The 20,687-nt window shown below is 42.7% G+C and overlaps 2 protein-coding genes across 2 annotated transcripts in view; one reads left to right on the top strand and one right to left on the bottom strand.

The window, feature by feature from the left end:
• Positions 1 to 20,687, bottom strand: part of LOC142656537 (nmrA-like family domain-containing protein 1) — a 396,968-nt gene that overhangs the window by 33,768 nt on the left and 342,513 nt on the right. The window lies entirely within an intron of this gene.
• SEPTIN12 (septin 12) overlaps positions 1 to 20,687 on the top strand; it is a 115,313-nt gene that overhangs the window by 393 nt on the left and 94,233 nt on the right. The gene's annotated exons all lie outside the window — the stretch shown is intronic.

Here is a 20,687-nt window from a genome sequence, read left to right on the forward strand (position 1 = left end):
CGCTGTGTTTGGGGGTGATTTGGCTGTGATCGCTGTGTGTGGGGGTGATTTGGCTGTGATCGCTGTGTGTGGGGGTGATTTGGCTGTGATCGCTGTGTTTGGGGTGATTTTGGCTGTGATCGCTGTGTGTGGGGGTGATTTGGCTGTGATCGCTGTGTGTGGGGGTGATTTGGCTGTGATCGCTGTGTGTGGGGGGTGATTGGCTGTGATCGCTGTGTTTGGGGGTGATTTGGCTGTGATCGCTGTGTGTGGGGGTGATTTGGCTGTGATCGCTGTGTGGGGGGTGATTTGGCTGTGATCGCTGTGTTTGGGGGTGATTTTGGCTGTGATCGGCTGTGTGTGGGGGTGATTTGGCTGTGATCGCTGTGTGTGGGGGTGATTTGGCTGTGATCGCTGTGTGTGGGGGGTGATTTGGCTGTGATCGCTGTGTGTGGGGGTGATTTGGCTGTGATCGCTGTGTGTGGGGGTGATTTGGCTGTGATCGCTGTGTTTGGGGGTGATTTGGCTGTGATCGCTGTGTGTGGGGGTGATTTGGCTGTGATCGCTGTGTGTGGGGGGTGATTTGGCTGTGATCGCTGTGTGTGGGGGGTGATTTGGCTGTGATCGCTGTGTGTGGGGGTGATTTGGCTGTGATCGCTGTGTTTGGGGGGTGATTTGGGCTGTGATCGCTGTGTTTGGGGGTGATTTGGCTGTGATCGCTGTGTGTGGGGGTGATTTGGCTGTGATCGCTGTGTGTGGGGGGTGATTTGGCTGTGATCGCTGTGTTTGGGGGTGATTTTGGCTGTGATCGCTGTGTTTGGGGGTGATTTGGCTGTGATCGCTGTGTGTGGGGGTGATTTGGCTGTGATCGCTGTGTGTGGGGGTGATTTGGCTGTGATCGCTGTGTGTGGGGGGTGATTTGGCTGTGATCGCTGTGTGTGGGGGTGATTTGGCTGTGATCGCTGTGTGTGGGGGGTGATTTGGCTGTGATCGCTGTGTTTGGGGGTGATTTGGCTGTGATCGCTGTGTGTGGGGGTGATTTGGCTGTGATCGCTGTGTTTGGGGGTGATTTTGGCTGTGATCGCTGTGTGTGGGGGTGATTTGGCTGTGATCGCTGTGTTTGGGGGGTGATTTGGCTGTGATCGCTGTGTTTGGGGGTGATTTGGCTGTGATCGCTGTGTTTGGGGGTGATTTGGCTGTGATCGCTGTGTGTGGGGGTGATTTGGCTGTGATCGCTGTGTGTGGGGGTGATTTGGCTGTGATCGCTGTGTTTGGGGGTGATTTTGGCTGTGATCGCTGTGTGTGGGGGTGATTTGGCTGTGATCGCTGTGTGTGGGGTGATTTGGCTGTGATCGCTGTGTGTGGGGGGTGATTTGGCTGTGATCGCTGTGTGTGGGGGTGATTTGGCTGTGATCGCTGTGTGTGGGGGGTGATTTGGCTGTGATCGCTGTGTTTGGGGGTGATTTGGCTGTGATCGCTGTGTGTGGGGGTGATTTGGCTGTGATCGCTGTGTGTGGGGGGTGATTTGGCTGTGATCGCTGTTGTGGGGGGTGATTTGGCTGTGATCGCTGTGTGTGGGGGTGATTTGGCTGTGATCGCTGTGTTTGGGGGGTGATTTGGCTGTGATCGCTGTGTTTGGGGGTGATTTGGCTGTGATCGCTGTGTGTGGGGGTGATTTGGCTGTGATCGCTGTGTTTGGGGGTGATTTGGCTGTGATCGCTGTGTGTGGGGGTGATTTGGCTGTGATCGCTGTGTGTGGGGGTGATTTGGCTGTGATCGCTGTGTTTGGGGGTGATTTTGGCTGTGATCGCTGTGTGTGGGGGTGATTTGGCTGTGATCGCTGTGTGTGGGGGTGATTTGGCTGTGATCGCTGTGTGTGGGGGGTGATTTGGCTGTGATCGCTGTGTGTGGGGGTGATTTGGCTGTGATCGCTGTGTGTGGGGGGTGATTTGCTGTGATCGCTGTGTTTGGGGGTGATTTGGCTGTGATCGCTGTGTGTGGGGGTGATTTGGCTGTGATCGCTGTGTGTGGGGGGGTGATTTGGCTGTGATCGCTGTGTGTGGGGGTGATTTGGCTGTGATCGCTGTGTGGTGGGGGGTGATTTGGCTGTGATCGCTGTGTTTGGGGGGTTGATTTGGCTGTGATCGCTGTGTTTGGGGGTGATTTGGCTGTGATCGCTGTGTGTGGGGGTGATTTGGCTATGATCGCTGTGTGTGGGGGGTGATTTGGCTGTGATCGCTGTGTTTGGGGGTGATTTTGGCTGTGATCGCTGTGTTTGGGGGTGATTTTGGCTGTGATCGCTGTGTGTGGGGGTGATTTGGCTGTGATCGCTGTGTGTGGGGTGATTTGGCTGTGATCGCTGTGTGTGGGGGTGATTGGCTGTGATCGCTGTGTGTGGGGGTGATTTGGCTGTGATCGCTGTGTGTGGGGGGTGATTTGGCTGTGATCGCTGTGTTTGGGGGTGATTTGGCTGTGATCGCTGTGTGTGGGGGTGATGTTGGCTGTGATCGCTGTGTTTGGGGGTGATTTTGGCTGTGATCGCTGTGTGTGGGGGTGATTTGGCTGTGATCGCTGTGTTTGGGGGGTGATTTGGCTGTGATCGCTGTGTTTGGGGTGATTTGGCTGTGATCGCTGTGTTTGGGGGTGATTTGGCTGTGATCGCTGTGTGTGGGGGTGATTGGCTGTGATCGCTGTGTGTGGGGGTGATTTGGCTGTGATCGCTGTGTTTGGGGGTGATTGGCTGTGATCGCTGTGTTTGGGGGTGATTTGGCTGTGATCGCTGTGTGTGGGGTGATTGGCTGTGATCGCTGTGTGTGGGGGGTGATTTGGCTGTGATCGCTGTGTTTGGGGGTGATTTTGGCTGTGATCGCTGTGTTTGGGGGTGATTTTGGCTGTGATCGCTGTGTGTGGGGGTGATTTGGCTGTGATCGCTGTGTGTGGGGGTGATTTGGCTGTGATCGCTGTGTGTGGGGGGTGATTTGGCTGTGATCGCTGTGTGTGGGGGTGATTTGGCTGTGATCGCTGTGTGTGGGGGGTGATTGGCTGTGATCGCTGTGTTTGGGGGTGATTTGGCTGTGATCGCTGTGTGTGGGGTGATTTGGCTGTGATCGCTGTGTTTGGGGGTGATTTTGGCTGTGATCGCTGTGTGTGGGGGTGATTTGGCTGTGATCGCTGTGTTTGGGGGTGATTTGGCTGTGATCGCTGTGTTTGGGGGTGATTTGGCTGTGATCGCTGTGTTTGGGGGTGATTTGGCTGTGATCGCTGTGTGTGGGGGTGATTTGGCTGTGATCGCTGTGTGTGGGGGGTGATTTGGCTGTGATCGCTGTGTTTGGGGGTGATTTTGGCTGTGATCGCTGTGTGTGGGGGTGATTTGGCTGTGATCGCTGTGTGTGGGGGTGATTTGGCTGTGATCGCTGTGTGTGGGGGTGATTTGGCTGTGATCGCTGTGTGTGGGGGTGATTTGGCTGTGATCGCTGTGTGTGGGGTGATTTGGCTGTGATCGCTGTGTTTGGGGGTGATTTGGCTGTGATCGCTGTGTGTGGGGGTGATTTGGCTGTGATCGCTGTGTGTGGGGGGTGATTTGGCTGTGATCGCTGGTGTGTGGGGGTGATTTGGCTGTGATCGCTGTGTGTGGGGGTGATTTGGCTGTGATCGCTGTGTTTGGGGGGGTGATTTGGCTGTGATCGCTGTGTTTGGGGGTGATTTGGCTGTGATCGCTGTGTGTGGGGGTGATTTGGCTGTGATCGGCTGTGTGTGGGGGGTGATTTGGCTGTGATCGCTGTGTTTGGGGGTGATTTGGGCTGTGATCGCTGTGTTTGGGGGTGATTTTGGCTGTGATCGCTGTGTGTGGGGTGATTTGGCTGTGATCGCTGTGTGTGGGGGTGATTTGGCTGTGATCGCTGTGTGTGGGGGTGATTTGGCTGTGATCGCTGTGTGTGGGGGTGATTTGGCTGTGATCGCTGTGTGTGGGGGGTGATTTGGCTGTGATCGCTGTGTTTGGGGGTGATTTGGCTGTGATCGCTGTGTGTGGGGGTGATTGGCTGTGATCGCTGTGTGTGGGGGGTGATTTGGCTGTGATCGCTGTGTGTGGGGGGTGATTTGGCTGTGATCGCTGTGTGTGGGGGTGATTTGGCTGTGATCGCTGTGTTTGGGGGGTGATTTGGCTGTGATCGCTGTGTTTGGGGGTGATTTGGCTGTGATCGCTGTGTTTGGGGGTGATTTGGCTGTGATCGCTGTGTTTGGGGGTGATTTGGCTGTGATCGCTGTGTGTGGGGGTGATTTGGCTGTGATCGCTGTGTTTGGGGGTGATTTGGCTGTGATCGCTGTGTGTGGGGGTGATTTGGCTGTGATCGCTGTGTGTGGGGGGTGATTTGGCTGTGATCGCTGTGTGTGGGGGTGATTTGGCTGTGATCGCTGTGTGTGGGGGTGATTTGGCTGTGATCGCTGTGTTTGGGGGTGATTTTGGCTGTGATCGCTGTGTGTGGGGGTGATTTGGCTGTGATCGCTGTGTGTGGGGGGTGATTTGGCTGTGATCGCTGTGTGTGGGGGTGATTTGGCTGTGATCGCTGTGTGTGGGGGTGATTTGGCTGTGATCGCTGTGTGTGGGGGTGATTTGGCTGTGATCGCTGTGTTTGGGGCGTGATTTGGCTGTGATCGCTGTGTTTGGGCGTGATTTTGGCTGTGATCGCTGTGTTTGGGCGTGATATGGCTGTGATCGCTGTGTTTGGGGCGTGATTTGGCTGTGATCGCTGTGTTTGGGCCGTGATTTGGCTGTGATCGCTGTGTGTGGGGCGTGATTTGCTGTGATCGCTGTGTTTGGGGGTGATTTTGGCTGTGATCGCTGTGTTTGGGGGTTGATTTGGCTGTGATCGCTGTGTTTGGGGCGTGATTTGGCTGTGATCGCTGTGTTTGGGGGTGATTTGGCTGATCGCTGTGTGTGGGGGGTGATTTGGCTGTGATTACTGTGTGTGGGGGTTGATTTGGCTGTGATTGATTGCTGTGTGTGGGGGTGATTTGGCTGTGATCGCTGTGTTTGGGCGTGATTTGGCTGTGATCGCTGTGTTTGGGCGTGATTTGGCTGTGATCGCTGTGTTTGGGGGTGATTTGGCTGTGATCGCTGTGTTTGGGGCGTGATTTGGCTGTGATCGCTGTGTTTGGGGGTGATTTGGCTGTGATCGCTGTGTTTGGGGGTGATTTGGCTGTGATCGCTGTGTGTGGGGGGTGATTTGGCTGTGATCGCTGTGTGTGGGGGTGATTTGGCTGTGATCGCTGTGTTTGGGGCGTGATTTGGCTGTGATCGCTGTGTTTGGGGGTGATTTGGCTGTGATCGCTGTGTGTGGGGGTGATTTGGCTGTGATCGCTGGTGTGTGGGGGGTGATTTGGCTGTGATCGCTGTGTTTGGGGGTGATTTGGCTGTGATCGCTGTGTTTGGGGTGATTTGGCTGTGATCGCTGTGTTGGGCGTGATTTTGGCTGTGATCGCTGTGTTTGGGCGTGATTTGGCTGTGATCGCTGTGTTTGGGGGTGATTTGGCTGTGGATCGCTGTGTTTGGGGGTGATTTGGCTGTGATCGCTGTGTTTGGGCGTGATTTGGCTGTGATCGCTGTGTTTGGGGGTGATTTGGCTGTGATCTCTGTGTGTGGGGGGTGATTTGGCTGTGATCGCTGTGTGTGGGGGTGATTTGGCTGTGATCGCTGTGTTTGGGCGTGATTTGGCTGTGATCGCTGTGTTTGGGGGTGATTTGGCTGTGATCGCTGTGTTGGGGCGTGATTTGGCTGTGATCGCTGTGTTTGGGGGTGATTTGGCTGTGATCTCTGTGTGTGGGGGGTGATTTGGCTGTGATCGCTGTGTGTGGGGGTGATTTGGCTGTGATCGCTGTGTTTGGGCGTGATTTGGCTGTGATCGCTGTGTTTGGGGGTGATTTGGCTGTGATCGCTGTGTTTGGGGCGTGATTTGGCTGTGATCGCTGTGTTTGGGGGTGATTTGGCTGTGATCTCTGTGTGGTGGGTGGTGATTTGGCTGTGATCGCTGTGTGTGGGGGTGATTTGGCTGTGATCGCTGTGTTTGGGCGTGATTTGGCTGTGATCGCTGTGTGTGGGGGTGATTTGGCTGTGATCGCTGTGTTTGGGGGTGATTTGGCTGTGATCGCTGTGTTTGGGCGTGATTTGGCTGTGATCGCTGTGTTTGGGCGTGATTTGGCTGTGATCGCTGTGTTTGGGCGTGATTTGGCTGTGATCGCTGTGTTTGGGGGTGATTTGGCTGTGATCGCTGTGTTTGGGGGTGATTTGGCTGTGATCGCTGTGTTTGGGGCGTGATTTGGCTGTGATCGCTGTGTTTGGGGGTGATTTGGCTGTGATCGCTGTGTTTGGGCGTGATTTGGCTGTGATCGCTGTGTGTGAATTCGGCCTGAGGATTATACTGCTGCAATGGTCCTGTAAGTCATAGAGCAGATGGTGTCGTTTGGAGCCCCGGCCTAGATGCTGCGTGTCGGGGGGGGGGGGGTTCTGTGTCGGTATTGGGGGGGCTATAAATCCTTTGTGTATCATAGAATTTGCAAATGCCAAGTATCCGTATGAATAAGGTTATATTGTAATGCGCTCAGGGGGCCCTGATCATTGAACTGTTTGGGGCCCAACATTTTACCACGGCAGCCGCGCCCCCCACGCTCCATGTGACAGAACAGGCTCAATATTCATATAATGTAAGAAATTCATTCATTAAAGGGGCTTCTGTTTTGATAAATCTTGTGCATGAAATCCAGACCATGGACTTACGTTACGGATTCTTGGCTGTTCCACCGCTGATGGTTTCCTGGGTCCGCTGATGGTTTCCTGGGTCCCCTCATGCTTCTTTATTTATTATCTGGGGTCATGTCTGTCGTCCATAACAATGTCACATCATGCTGTGGTGATGTGACATTGTTATGGGCAATACACAAGACACCAGTTATAAAGAAAATAAGCTTCAAAGTGACCCAGGAATTTGGAAACCATCAGTGTGTGTGTGTGTGTATATATATATAGGGAGGGGACTGCTGGGGCTTTAAGGCCCTATTTACACAACTGTTTTTAACGACCGTGTGACTGCTTTTTCTTTTAAGGGCCGTCACACGGCTGCATTAAAATCTGTTAACCCCAATGGGGCTATTCACACGGCCTGAAGTCCCCGAGCAGAGCATCAGTAGCGCACTGCTTGTGACATCACTATCCATATATGGGCAGTGACATCAGGAGTTCCCCATCGCTCCGGTGCTGGACCCAGGAAAGGTAAGTATAATAATTGTTTTGCTTTTATACGTATAACGGATTATACATTTTTTTTTGTTTTTTTAGGGTAAGGCCACACAGAGCGGCCCTGACACAGTCTGAACGCGGCCAACAACCGCGCCGGCACCATGTTTGGTGCGGCTGTCAAACAGCCCGTTAGTGGCCGCACGTTAATGCGGGTAAACCGTCCCTTTATCTGCAAAATCATGCGGCCATGAATTAATACACCCTTTATGGCCGCACGATTTTGCAAATTACAACAACTTACCCCCTGTTCATTCTCTATGGCAGCGCCGGAAGAAGCCGAACACTGCACTCGGCTGTCTCCGACGCTCCCATAGAGAATGAATGGAGCGGCAGTGCGCACGCGAGTGTAACCGGAATCTCCCTTAACGACGTATTTGACAGCCACTCCTGCATAGTGCCAGCACGGTTGTTGGCCACGTTGCGACCGTGTCAGGGCCGCTCCGTGTGACCGTACCCTTACAGGTTCGGTTCTTGAACTACTTCGGATTCGAGGACTACTCCGATGACAGTTTTTTTTAATTCTCAATAAAATAGTTGACGAGGGTTGTGTGGGGGGGTTTTAATTCAATAAAATATTTTTTTTCATGTCGGTGTTTTTAAACTGTATTACCACCACCTTAGTAATGGCCGCCGGCTGATTGACGACCTCCATTACTTAGCTGGCAAAAAGGCAAACACTAACCCCTATTATTACCCCGGTACCCACCACCACCAGGGGTGCCGGGAAGAGCCAGGTACGATCCAGTACACAACCACCTGTAGTGATGTTCGGGTACTGGGGCGGCCGCAGGCTGGTATTATTAGGCTGGGTATTATCAACCAGCCGGCAGCCATTAATAAGGCGGCAGCAATAAAGTTAAAAAACAGAGAGACATAAATACATTTTATGGAAATAATCCCCCCCCCCCCCCCCCCACAGCCCTCATTAAACATTTTATTGAGAATTAGTTAGATAGATATGAGAGATATTAGATGATAATAGATAGAAATGAGATAGATAGATAGATAGATAGATAGATAGATAGATAGATAGATAGATAGATAGATAGATAGATAGATAGATAGATAGATAGATAGATAGATAGATAGATAGATAGATAGATAGATAGATAGATAGATAGATAGATATGAGAGATATTAGATGATAATAGATAGAAATGAGATAGATAGATAGATAGATATGAGATAGATAGATAGATAGATAGATAGATAGATAGATAGATAGATAGATAGATAGATAGATAGATAGATAGATAGATAGATAGATAGATAGATAGATAGATAGATAGATAGATAGATAGATAGATATGAGAGATATTAGATGATAATAGATAGAAATGAGATAGATAGATAGATAGATAGATAGATAGATAGATAGATAGATAGATAGATAGATAGATAGATAGATAGATAGATAGATAGATAGATAGATAGATAGATAGATAGATATGAGAGATATTAGATGATAATAGATAGAAATGAGATAGATAGATAGATAGATATGAGATAGATAGATAGATAGATAGATAGATAGATAGATAGATAGATAGATAGATAGATAGATAGATAGATAGATAGATAGATAGATAGATAGATAGATAGATAGATAGATAGATAGATAGATATGAGAGATATTAGATGATAATAGATAGAAATGAGATAGATAGATAGATAGATATGAGATAGATAGATAGATAGATAGATAGATAGATAGATAGATAGATAGATAGATAGATAGATAGATAGATAGATAGATAGATAGATAGATAGATAGATAGATAGATAGATAGATAGATAGAGATGAGATGAGATGATAATAGATAGATAGATAGATAGGAGATAGATAGATAGATAGATATGAGAGAGAGAGAGATAGATAGATAGATAGATATGAGATAGATAGATAGATATGAGATAGATATGAGATAGATAGATAGATAGATAGATAGATAGATAGATAGATAGATAGATAGATAGATAGATAGATAGATAGATAGATAGATAGATAGATAGATAGATATGAGATAGATAGATAGATAGATATGAGATAGATAGATAGATAGATAGATAGATAGATAGATAGATAGATAGATAGATAGATAGATATGAGATAGATATGAGATAGATAGATAGATATTAGATAGATAGATAGATATTAGATAGATAGATAGATAGATAGATAGATAGATAGGAGATAGATAGATAGGAGATAGATAGATAGATAGATAGATAGATAGATAGATAGATAGATAGATAGATAGATAGATAGATAGATAGATAGATAGATAGATAGATAGATAGATAGATAGATAGGAGATAGATAGATAGATAGATATGAGATGATAATAGATAGATATGAGATTGAGATAGATATGAGATAGATACATAGATAGATAGATAGATAGATATGAGATAGATAGGAGATGATAATAGATAGATAGATAGATAGATGATAGATAGATAGATAGATAGATAGATAGATAGATAGATAGATAGATAGATAGATAGATAGATAGATAGATAGATAGATAGATAGATAGATAGATAGATATGAGATAGATACATAGATAGATAGATAGATAGATAGATAGATAGATAGATAGATAGATAGATAGATAGATAGATAGATAGATAGATAGATAGATAGATAGATAGATAGATAGATACCGGAGCGTGGTAGGATGAGGCCTGCGGCATGTTCCCCTTGTGCCCTCCTTATAATCTGTGCCCCCTCCTGAGATGTTGTATACTTGGTATTTCTGAGAGCCTGGCTGGAGTGTTCGTTGCAGTGTGTAACCTCAGGTTCCTGTGCCAGGATGGTGATTTATAGCAGGGCTGTGTTGGCTGCGGCTCAGACCCGGGAGCTGCTGTGGGGCAGGGCAAGGAGTTTCTGGCAGATATTTCTGTGGTTGGAGCTTCTGTATCTTTGGCTCCACATGAAGCCGCTGTAATCTACAGAAATATCACCTCACCGGGAAGTAACAATGTACAAACACACCCAGGAACCAAACACACAGGGGCCCGGGGCCACCATAGCTCAGCACCTGGACTGCACACACGCTGCAAAATATTCATTTATGGCTTCTGCAGAGTGAAATACAAACATCCTCTAATATAAATCACATTATATAAAGCCTGTCATTACCCCTCTCACCAGAGACACATACATGATTACTGCTCCTCGCCCACCACAGCGGATGATGGGGGTGAGTGTTCCTACATGACCTCTACAGCACAGATATAGAAGATAATCAGTGCAGTGGATATCTGGAGTATAAAAAGCATAAGAAAGGAGGAAAAACTATTGTCTGTGGGGAGCAGTATTATAGTAGTTATATTCTTGTATATAGGGGTAGTATTATAGTAGTTATATTCTTGTACATAGGGGGCAGTATTATAGTAGTTATATTCTTGTATATAGGTGCAGTATTATAGTAGTTATATTCTTGGATATAGGGGCAGTATTATAGTAGTATATTCTTGTATATAGGGGCAGCATTATAGTAGTTATATTCCTGTATATAGGGGGCAGTATTATAGTAGTTATATTCTTGTATATAGGGGCAGTATTATAGTAGTTATATTCTTGTATATAGGAGCAGTATTATAGTAGTTATATTCTTGTATATAGGGGCAGTATTATAGTAGTTATATTCTTGTATATAGGTGCAGTATTATATTAGTTATATTCTTGTATATAGGAGGCAGTATTATAGTAGTTATATTCTTGTATATGGGGGCAGTATTATAGTAGTTATATTCTTGTATATAGGAGGCAGTATTATAGTAGTTATATTCTTGTATATGGGGGCAGTATTATAGTAGTTATATTCTTGTATATAGAGGCAGTATTATAGTAGTTATATTCTTGTACATAGGGGGCAGTATTATAGTAGTTATATTCTTGTATATAGGGGACAGTATTATAGTAGTTATATTCTTGTATGTAGGGGCAGTATTATAGTAGTTATATTCTTGTATATAGGGGCAGTATTATAGTAGTTATATTCTTGTATATAGGAGGCAGTATTATAGTAGTTATATTCTTGTATATAGGGGCAGTATTATAGTAGTTATATTCTTGTATATAGGAGCAGTATTATAGTAGTTATATTCTTGTATATAGGAGGCAGTATTATAGTAGTTATATTCTTGTATATAGGGGCAGTATTATAGTAGTTATATTCTTGTATATAGGAGGCAGTATTATAGTAGTTATATTCTTGTATATAGGGTCAGTATTATAGTAGTTATATTCTTGTATATAGGGGCAGTATTATAGTAGTTATATTCTTGTATATAGGGAGCAGTATTATAGTAGTTATATTCTTGTATATAGAGGCAGTATTATAGTAGTTATATTCTTGTATATAGGGGGCAGTATTATAGTAGTTATATTCTTGTATATAGGGAGCAGTATTATAGTAGTTATATTCTTGTATATAGGGGGCAGTATTATAGTAGTTATATTCTTGTATATAGGGAGCAGTATTATAGTAGTTATATTCTTGTCTATAGGAGGCAGTATTATAGTAGTTATATTCTTTTATATAGGGCGCAGTATTATAGTAGTTATATTCTTGTATATAAGGAGCAGTATTATAGTAGATATATTCTTGTATATAGGGGGCAGTATTATAGTAGTTATATTCTTGTATATGGGGGCAGTATTATAGTAGTTATATTCTTGTATATAGGAGCAGTATTATAGTAGTTATATTCCTGTATATAGGAGCAGTATTATAGTAGTTATATTCTTGTATATAGGAGCAGTATTATAGTAGTTATATTCTTGTATATAGGGGCAGTATTATAGTAGTTATATTCTTGTATATAGGGGGCAGTATTATAGTAGTTATATTCTTGTATATAGGGGCAGCATTATAGTAGTTATATTCCTGTATATAGGGGGCAGTATTATAGTAGTTATATTCTTGTATATAGGGGCAGTATTATAGTAGTTATATTCTTGTATATAGGAGCAGTATTATAGTAGTTATATTCTTGTATATAGGGGCAGTATTATAGTAGTTATATTCTTGTATATAGGGGCAGTATTATAGTAGTTATATTCTTGTATATAGGAGGCAGTATTATAGTAGTTATATTCTTGTATATAGGGTCAGTATTATAGTAGTTATATTCTTGTATATAGGGGCAGTATTATAGTAGTTATATTCTTGTATATAGGGAGCAGTATTATAGTAGTTATATTCTTGTATATAGAGGCAGTATTATAGTAGTTATATTCTTGTATATAGGGGGCAGTATTATAGTAGTTATATTCTTGTATATAGGGAGCAGTATTATAGTAGTTATATTCTTGTATATAGGGGGCAGTATTATAGTAGTTATATTCTTGTATATAGGGAGCAGTATTATAGTAGTTATATTCTTGTATATAGGAGGCAGTATTATAGTAGTTATATTCTTTTATATAGGGCGCAGTATTATAGTAGTTATATTCTTGTATATAGGAGCAGTATTATAGTAGTTATATTCTTGTATATAGGAGCAGTATTATAGTAGTTATATTCTTGTATATAGGGGCAGTATTATAGTAGTTATATTCTTGTATATAAGGAGCAGTATTATAGTAGTTATATTCTTGTATATAAGGAGCAGTATTATAGTAGATATATTCTTGTATATAGGGGGCAGTATTATAGTAGTTATATTCTTGTATATGGGGGCAGTATTATAGTAGTTATATTCTTGTATATAGGAGCAGTATTATAGTAGTTATATTCTTGTATATAGGGGGCAGTATTATAGTAGTTATATTCTTGTATATAGGGGGCAGTATTATAGTAGTTATATTCTTGTATATAGGAGGCAGTATTATAGTAGTTATATTCTTGTATATAGGGGCAGTATTATAGTAGTTATATTCTTGTATATAGGGGCAGTATTATAGTAGTTATATTCTTGTATATAGGGGGCAGTATTATAGTAGTTATATTCTTGTATATAGGGGCAGTATTATAGTAGTTATATTCTTGTATATAGGGGCAGTATTATAGTAGTTATATTCTTGTATATAGGGGGCAGTATTAGGGCATGACCACACATGGCGGAATTCCTCCGCAACTGTCCGCATCAATGCCGCACAGAATCTGCGTTGCAGATTCTGCAGCGGATCTGCACAAAATGTGCAGAAAATTGATGCGGACTGGCCGCTGCGGACTGCAGGAAAAGTGCTTCTCTTCTCCCTATTCAGTGCAGGATAGAGAGAAGGGACAGCACTTTCCCTAGTGAAAGTCAAAGAAATTCATACTTACCGCCCGTTGTCTTGGTGACGCGTCCCTCTTTCGGCATCCAGCCCGACCTCCCTGGATGACGCGCCAGTCCATGTGACCGCTGCAGCCTGTGCTTGGCCTGTGATTGGCTGCAGCCGTCACTTACACTGAATCGTCATCCTGGGAGGCCGGACTGGAGACAGACCCAGGGAGTTCTCGGTAAGTATGAACTTATATATTTTTTTACAGATACATGTATATTGAGATCGGTAGTCACTGTCCCGGGTGCAGAAACAGTTACTGCCGATCGCGTAACTCTTTCAGCACCCTGGACAGTGACTATTTACTGACGTCTCCTAGCAACGCTCCCGTCATTACGGGAGCCCCATTGACTTCCTCAGTCTGGCTGTAGACCTAGAAATACATAGGTCCAGCCAGAATGAAGAAATGTCAAGTTAAAAAAGCAAGACGCATCCGCAGCACACATGACATGTGCATGACAGCTGCGGACTTCATTGCGGAACTTTGAATCTCCATTGAAGTCAATGGAGAAATTCCGCCATGAGTCCGCCACTGCTCCGCAACAGACAGAGCATGCTGCGGACACCAAATTCCGCTCCGCAGCCTATGCTCCGCAGCGGAATTGTACGCATCGTGTAAACGAACACTGCTAAATTAAAGTGAAAGTCAATGGAGAAACGGCTCCGCTGCGGATTAACGCTGCGGAGTGTCCGCAGCGGAATTTAAGTGAAATTCCGCTATGTGTGAACCCGCCCTTATAGTAGTTATATTCTTGTATATAGGTGCAGTATTATAGTAGTTATATTCTTGTATATAGGAGCAGTATTGTAGTAGTTATATTCTTGTATATAGGGGGCAGTATTATAGTAGTTATATTCTTATATATAGGGGGCAGTATTATAGTAGTTATAATCTTGTATATAGGGGCCAGTATTATAGTAGTTATATTCTTGTATATAGGGGCAGTATTATAGTAGTTATATTCTTGTATGTAGGAGCAGTATTAGGGCGGGTTCACACGTGGCGGAATTTCACTGAAATTCCGCTGCGGACACTCCGCAGCGTTAATCCGCAGCGGTGCCGTTTGTCCATTGACTTACACTTTAATTTAGCAGTGTTCGTTTAGACTAGGCGTAAAATTCCGCTGCGGAGCATAGGCTGCGGAGCGGAATTTGGTGTCCGCAGCATGCTCTGTCTGTTGCGGAGCAGTGGCGGACTGGTTGCGGACTCATGGCGGAATTTCTCCATTGACTTCAATGGAGAGTCAAAATTCCGCAATGAAGTCCGCAGATCTTATGTGTGCTGCGGAGCGTATTGTTTTTACTACCATGACATTTCTTCATTCTGGCTGGACCTATGTATTTCTAGGTCTACAGCCAGACTGAGGAAGTCAATGGGGCTCCCGTAATGACGGGAGCGTTGCTAGGAGACGTCTGTAAATAGTCACTGTCCAGGGTGCTGAAAGAGTTACGCGATCGGCAGTAACTGTTTCTGCACCCGGGACAGTGACTACCGATCTCAATATACATGTACGTGTAAAAAAAAATATAAGTTCATACTTACCGAGAACTCCCTGCGTCTGTCTCCAGTCCGGCCTCCCAGGATGACGTTTCAGTCTAAGTGACGGCTGCAGCCAATCACAGGCCAAGCACAGGCTGCAGCGGTCACATGGACTGGAGCGTCATCCAGGGAGGTCGGGCTGGATGCCGAAAGAGGGACGCGTCACCAAGACAACGGGCGGTAAGTATGAATTTCTTTGACTTTCACTAGGGAAAGTGCTGTCCCTTCTCTCTATCCTGCACTGAATAGGGAGAAGGGAAGCACTTTTCCTGCAGTCCGCAGCGGCCAGTCCGCATCAATTTTCTGCACATTTTGTGCAGATCCGCAGCAGAATCTGCAACGCAGATTCTGTGCGGCATTGATGCGGACAGTTGCGGAGGAAATCCGCCACGTGTGGTCATGCCCTTATAGTAGTTATATTCTTGTATGTAGGAGCAGTATTATAGTAGTTATATTCTTGTATATAGGGGCAGTATTATAGTAGTTATATTCTTGTATATAGGAGCAGTATTATAGTAGTTATATTCTTGTATATAGGGGGCAGTATTATAGTAGTTATATTCTTGTATATAAGGGGAGTATTATAGTAGTTATATTCTTGTATATAGGGGGCAGTATTATAGTAGTTATATTCTTGTATATAGGGGTAGTATTATAGTAGTTATATTCTTGTATATAGGAGGCAGTATTATAGTAGTTATATTCTTGTATATAGGGCGCAGTATTATAGTAGTTATATTCTTGTATATAGGAGCAGTATTATAGTAGTTATATTCTTGTATATAGGAGCAGTATTATAGTAGTTATATTCTTGTATATAGGAGCAGTATTATAGTAGGTATATTCTTGTATATAGGAGCAGTATTATAGTAGTTATATTCTTGTATATAGGGGGCAGTATTATAGTAGTTATATTCTTGTATATAAGGAGCAGTATTATAGTAGATATATTCTTGTATATAGGGGGCAGTATTATAGTAGTTATATTCTTGTATATGGGGGCAGTATTATAGTAGTTATATTCTTGTATATAGGGGGCAGTATTATAGTAGTTATATTCTTGTATATAGGAGCAGTATTAGGGCATGACCACACATGGCGGAATTCCTCCGCAACTGTCCGCATCAATGCCGCACAGAATCTGCGTTGCAGATTCTGCAGCGGATCTGCACAAAATGTGCAGAAAATTGATGCGGACTGGCCGCTGCGGACTGCAGGAAAAGTGCTTCTCTTCTCCCTATTCAGTGCAGGATAGAGAGAAGGGACAGCACTTTCCCTAGTGAAAGTCAAAGAAATTCATACTTACCGGCCGTTGTCTTGGTGACGCGTCCCTCTTTCGGCATCCGGCCCGACCTCCCTGGATGACGCTCCAGTCCATGTGACCGCTGCAGCCTGTGCTTGGCCTGTGATTGGCTGCAGCCGTCACTTACACTGAAACGTCATCCTGGGAGGCCGGACTGGAGACAGACGCAGGGAGTTCTCGGTAAGTATGAACTTATATTTTTTTTTACAGATACATGTATATTGGGATCGGTAGTCACTGTCCCGGGTGCAGAAACAGTTACTGCCGATCGCGTAACTCTTTCAGCACCCTGGACAGTGACTATTTACAGACGTCTCCTAGCAACGCTCCCGTCATTACGGGAGCCCCATTGACTTCCTCAGTCTGGCTGTAGACCTAGAAATACATAGGTCCAGCCAGAATGAAGAAATGTCATGGTAGTAAAAACAATACGCTCCGCAGCACACATAAGATCTGCGGACTTCATTGCGGAATTTTGACTCTCCATTGAAGTCAATGGAGAAATTCCGCCATGAGTCCGCAACCAGTCCGCCACTGCTCCGCAACAGACAGAGCATGCTGCGGACACCAAATTCCGCTCCGCAGCCTATGCTCCGCAGCGGAATTGTACGCATCGTGTAAACGAACACTGCTAAATTAAAGTGAAAGTCAATGGAGAAACGGCTCCGCTGCGGATTAACGCTGCGGAGTGTCCGCAGCGGAATTTAAGTGAAATTCCGCTATGTGTGAACCCGCCCTTATAGTAGTTATATTCTTGTATATAGGGGCAGTATTATAGTAGTTATATTATTGTATATAGGAGCAGTATTATAGTAGTTATATTCTTGTATATAGTGGCAGTATTATAGTAGTTATATTCTTGTATATAGGGAGCAGTATTATAGTAGTTATATTCTTGTATATAGGGACAGTATTATAGTAGTTATATTCTTGTATTATAGTAGTTATATTCTTGTATATAGGGGCAGTATTATAGTAGTTATATTCTTGTATATAGGGGCAGTATTATAGTAGTTATATTCTTGTATTATAGTAGTTATATTCTTGTATATAGGGGCAGTATTATAGTAGTTATATTCTTGTATATAGGGGCAGTATTATAGTAGTTATATTCTTGTATATAGGGGCAGTATTATAGTAGTTATATTCTTGTATTATAGTAGTTATATTCTTGTATATAGGGGGCAGTATTATAGTAGTTATATTCTTGTATATAGTGGCAGTGTTATAGTAGTTATATTCTTGTATATAGGAGCAGTATTATAGTAGTTATATTCTTGTATATAGGGACAGTATTATAGTAGTTATATTCTTGTATTATAGTAGTTATATTCTTGTATATAGGGGCCGTATTATAGTAGTTATATTCTTGTATATAGGAGCAGTATTATAGTAGTTATATTATTGTATATAGGGGTAGTATTATAGTAGTTATATTCTTGTATATAGGAGCAGTATTATAGTAGTTATATTCTTGTATATAGGGGCAGTATTATAGTAGTTATATTCTTGTATATAGAGGGCAGTATTATAGTAGTTATATTCTTGTATATAGGGGTAGTATTATAGTAGTTATATTCTTGTATATAGGGGTAGTATTATAGTAGTTATATTCTTGTATATAGGGGGCAGTATTATAGTAGTTATATTCTTGTATATAGAGGCAGTATTATAGTAGTTATATTCTTGTATATAGGGAGCAGTATTATAGTAGTTATATTCTTGTATATAGGGGGCAGTATTATAGTAGTTATATTCTTGTATATAGAGGCAGTATTATAGTAGTTATATTCTTGTATATAGGGGGCAGTATTATAGTAGTTATATTCTTGTATATAGGGAGCAGTATTATAGTAGTTATATTCTTGTGTATAGGGGGCAGTATTATAGTAGTTATATTCTTGTGTATAGGGGCAGTATTATAGTAGTTCTATTCTTGTATATAGGAGTAGTATTATAGTAGTTATATTCTTGTATATAGGGAGCAGTATTATAGTAGATATATTCTTGTATATAGGGGGCAGTATTATAGTAGTTATATTCTTGTATATAGGGGCAGTATTATAGTAGTTATATTCTTGTATATAGGGGGCAGTATTCTAGTAGTTATATTCTTGTATATAAGGACAGTATTATAGTAGTTATATTCTTGTATATAGGAGGCAGTATTATAGTAGTTATATTCTTGTATATAGGGGCAGTATTATAGTAGTTATATTCTTGTATATAGGACGCAGTATTATAGTAGTTATATTCTTGTATATAGGGGCAGTATTATAGTAGTTATATTCTTGTATATAGGACGCAGTATTATAGTAGTTATATTCTTGTATATAGGGGCAGTATATAGTAGTTATATTCTTGTATATAGGAGCAGTATTATAGTAGTTATATTCTTGTATATAGGGGGCAGTATATAGTAGTTATATTCTTGTATATAGGAGCAGTATTATAGTAGTTATATTCTTGTATATAGGACGCAGTATTATAGTAGTTATATTCTTGTATATAGGACGCAGTATTATAGTAGTTATATTCTTGTATATAGGGGCAGTATTATAGTAGTTATATTCTTGTATATAGGAGGCAGTATTATAGTAGTTATATTCTTGTATATAGGGGCAGTATTATAGTAGTTATATTCTTGTATATAGGACGCAGTATTATAGTAATTATATTCCTGTATATAAGGGGCAGTGTTATAGTAGTTATATTCTTGTATATAGGGGCAGTATTATAGTAGTTATATTCTTGTATGTAGGGGGCAGTGTTATAGTAGTTATATTCTTGTATATAGGGAGTAGTATTATAGTAGTTATATTCTTGTATATAGGGAGCAGTATTATAGTAGATATATTCTTGTATATAGGGGCAGTATTATAGTAGTTATATTCTTGTATATAGGGGGCAGTATTATAGTACCGTAGTTATATTCTTGTATATAGGGGGCAGTATTATAGTAGTTATATTATTCTTGTATATAGGGGGCAGTATTATAGTAGTTATATTCTTGTATATAGGGGGCAGTATTCTAGTAGTTATATTCTTGTATATAGGAGCAGTGTTATAGTAGTTATATTCTTGTATATAGGGAGCAGTATTATAGTAGTTATATTCTTGTATATAGGAGCAGTGTTATAGTAGATATATTCTTGTATATAACTGGCAATATTATAGTAGGTATATTTGTATGGAGTCGTTGGAAAAGGCACACAAAGATATAATTTGAGCACATAGAACTCCTTTGATAGTGTATAAATACTGGTAAATACAACACAGATCTGTGATATGGCTGCGCATGAGGTTTTATGTCTATAGCATCAGCTGTTTTTTTCTGCAGTACTTGTTAGGTTCCACCAGGTGGCGCTGTGTAACTAGAAGATCTTTGCAGGCGCTGTGTCTGATATTTCTATGTAACATTGTCAGTGTAATATTGATATTTTTCTGTCATCATTGATTGTATTTGATATTAAAACAAACAAAACACTGACTGTAGATTTATCAGAGGGTTTTGTAAGGTTTTTGTCTTTTTAGCCATTTAGAACAAGTTAATTGGTTAATAATCAATTAGTAATTTGGTTCTGTCCCGCCTGCCTAGAAATCATTATCCTCCAAGCAAGAGCGAGCTCATCCAGATTTCGAACATTTGCAACTAAATGCAAACTATTGTTTTGTGTTATCAGCCGGTTCAGACTGTGTTCTTCAATAGGATGTGTGATGGGTCCAGAAACCTCCCCTCCCCCATAATCATTACTTTATGCCCCATATCTTCAGCATTGAGACCCTCCAGCCGCTCTTCCCATAATGCACCTGCTCTTTTAGGCCATGTTCACACAGTGCAGATTTGCTGCATATTTTGCCTACATTTTTTTGCCAAAATCAGAATTGGATTTAGTAGAGGAGACCTATAAGGTCTTTCTTTATGTATTTCGTCTGTTTAGGTTCTGTTCCTGGTTTTCGGCTTAAGAAATACATTCAAAATCTGCAGCAAACCTGCAATGTGTGAACGAGGTTTTATAAACGGGGGACATTCCGGTTAGTGGCCCTTTAAACAAGGATCGGAGCTCTCGGAGCGTCCTGTGCAGAGGATTAGCCTGATATAAACTTATTCCACAGTCAATGTGCAGAGCAGCCGCCCCTCCTGTACTGTAATGATATCTGAGTCCACGACAGAGCACCCGCAGACAAAGCCGGGATTGTACAGAGCAGCACCTGTTCCTGATCCAGCCAGATCCACAACCAATGCCACAAATATCACAGATTAGAAGAGTATACAGGGACAGGGCTGAGCTGT

Source organism: Rhinoderma darwinii, chromosome 6 (assembly GCF_050947455.1).
Source record: "Rhinoderma darwinii isolate aRhiDar2 chromosome 6, aRhiDar2.hap1, whole genome shotgun sequence".
Lineage (NCBI taxonomy): Eukaryota > Metazoa > Chordata > Amphibia > Anura > Rhinodermatidae > Rhinoderma > Rhinoderma darwinii.